Here is a 3,014-nt window from a genome sequence, read left to right as displayed (position 1 = left end):
AAGAATATCCAAGAAAGATTCTTTCATCAGCTTTGGGATCGAACTTTCCAAGTTGGTCGCGGTTGTTGAGAATGTAACAAGTACAACCAAATATATGCAGAAAGCTTATGAAAGGCTTTCGTCCATGGAAGATTTCATAGGTTGTCTTCTTGAATCTTTTCACGATCAGCGATCGGTTTTGATTGAAACAAGCGGTGTAGATAGCTTCAGCCCAGAATTGAGTAAGAAGACGAGATTCGCTGAGCATTGATCGAGCAGCCTCAATGATTGTTCGATTTCGTCTTTCAGCGACCCCATTCTGCTGAGGAGTTCTCACAGAAAAGAAGTTGTGAGAGATTCCTTTGTCCTCAAGAAAGTATCCATAGTACTATTTTTGAATTCAGTACCATGGTCACTTCTGATAGATCGTACTTTAACATTGTTTAGTACTTCTATCTTTTTGATGAACGAAATGATTTCTTCAGGTGCTTCATCCTTGGATCTGAGAAAGAATACCCAAGTGTGCCTGGCATACTCATCAACAATGACAAGTGTGAACTTCTCTCCAGCTAGGGATTACACATTGACTGGACCAAAGAGATCCATATGCAAGAGCTGAAGAGGCGAAGTCACTGAAGAGATTTTCTTCGACTTGAAGCTAGCTCTTGTGTGTTTTCCTTTTTCACAAGTGACAAGGTCATTTCTTGACAGCTCACTGAGTGTCTTGAAGTTGAGATGAGATAGTCGTTTGTGCCATAACCAGTTGATATCTGATGAGGCTTTGGAGAAGAAGCAGCTATTCTCGGTGAGAAAAGAATTCATGTTGATGATATAAACATTATCTAGACGAGAACCGGTTAGAGCAACCTTATCATCTTTGTCAAGAACGTGACAAGAATTCTTTGAGAATTTAACTGTATAATCTTTATCACACAGTTGGTTGATGCTAAGAAGATTGTGCTTCAATCCTTCAACATATGCAACACGTTTGAAAGTTTTTGCACCGTTGGTTAATATACCAAAGCCTTTGGTATATCCTTTTCCATTTCCACCGAAGGTTACGGAAGGTCCTCTTTCTTCCTTGAAGTGAGTAAGAAGATATTTGTCTTTAGTCATATGTTTCGAACATCCACTATCCAGATACCATATGCCTTTGACATCCTGTACAAGGAAACAAAATAAGAATGCTATTGGTACCCAGCTATTGGGGTCCAGCTTTGTTAAAGGCTTTATCGTCTAATGCTGAAGAACCAGCATCAGTGGATGGCATCACCGAACCTGAAGAGATTTGAGTGGAAAGAGGAACAACCTTTGATACTACTAACGTAGTTTTAGTGGAAGTCTTCACTGAGCTAGATAAAAAGGATTCAGTGGAAGGAACTACAACATCTGATGCTGAAGATTTTTCAGCAGGAGTTGTCTTTGCTGAGCCCGAAGAAGAGGCTTCAATGGTTTTCTTCACCTTGGTTGCTAGAGTAGCCTTTGTGGATGATTTCACCTTAGTTGATTTCTTTGCCTTGGTTACTTTCTTGCCCTTAGCCGACGAACTAACTTTGGCGGCAGAAGGACACTTGCTGGCAATATGTGTTTTCTCACTACAGTGTTTACACTTCCTAAAGCTAGGAGTAGCTTTAGGGCCTGGAAGTATCAGATCAGAAGTGGGACCAGCTCCAAGAATTCCCTTCTCATTGGTTCTAGGAGGAACCATTGAGGAATTGGATTCCTTATATAAAAGTTCACCTTGAGCTGTGACTTGGATATCTGATGGGATTCAGATTTCCTAGTCCCTAAAGAAGAAAAAGCATTACAAGTTGAAGGAATGGACCTAGATCTATTAGACTTGTTAGACTTCTTGGGAAGGAATGTTATGACAATGAATTTACCTTTGTCTTTGCACCCAGAACTCGAAGGAGTTCCTTCAAGATGACTCTCAGAAAAAGAAGAGGAATGAGAGGAAGAAGTGTTGGGAATAGAAGAGACGAAGGTACCAAATTTGAGCATGGTCCTGTCTTTAACACATTCTTCCTGATCATAGGAAAATCCTAGACCAGTCCTTGTCTTGGCTTGGATCTGAGCGTTAATAATCTCAGAGGCCTTGATGGAAGCTTTGCACCACCCTTCAATGGTAGCTTTCTCAGCCTTGAGTTTAGTGATGGCTCGCTCATGCTCAGCGATAGCCTTCTCACGTTCAACAGTGATGGCTTGGTTTACAATAACATGATCTTTAAGATTTTCATCGACAGAGGTCAGTTCTCTGATCTTAGAATGGCAAATCTTCAATTTTTCCTGAAGGTCAATGTTAAACATTTCAGCTTTCGATTTGCCATTGAGGACATTGTAAATGTCAACCGTCAGCGTATCTAGTGCAGAAAGACTAGAAGAATAGGGTTCATTCAGGAAACATACCTGAGTAAAAGAAGAAGAAGATGGCTCAGAGGATGTAGATGCTTCAGAAGATCCTTCATCTGCATCTGTGGCCATCAAGCAGACGTAGGCTTTATCCTCCTCATCTAAAGATGATTCATCGGATGATTCAGCCCAGTCATGCTCTTCAGCAATAAGGCCTTTAGCCTTTCGTTGGTTGTTCTTCACCTTCTTGTACTTCTCTTTCAGTTTTAAGTATTTTTCATCTTTGGTCCTGAAGGAGGAAGGAGCTTTAGAAGATGGTGTCGCAGTCTTCTTTGACTACATTTACCTGCAAAATGTTTGGGCCAGTGACAGTTGTAGCAGACAGCTGAAGCCTTGTCTATTCTTTCAGACTTTGGCTTCTCGCTGAGGGATAGCTAAGGAGATCTGCGGAAATTGCTCTTACTGGCGAATCTCCTGAATGACTTAGTCAGGAGTGCCAGGGACTCATCAAAATCTGTTAAATCAGATTCTGGAATGTCCTCGGAAGAATCTATCTTCGTGGTGACCACGGGAGGAAGAGAAGAAACAAAAGGGGTAGAAGAAGTTTCAACTGAAGAGGCTTCAGAGATCAAAGCTAAAGAAGAGCTTTTCATTTCCCTGGATTCTTTTATAAGATTCCTTTTCAG

This window comes from Cynara cardunculus, assembly GCF_001531365.2.
Source record: "Cynara cardunculus var. scolymus isolate 2C chromosome LG 2, CcrdV1, whole genome shotgun sequence".
NCBI lineage: Eukaryota > Viridiplantae > Streptophyta > Magnoliopsida > Asterales > Asteraceae > Cynara > Cynara cardunculus.
The sequence above is the reverse complement of the archived record's forward strand: the minus strand, read 5'-3'. Positions refer to the sequence as shown.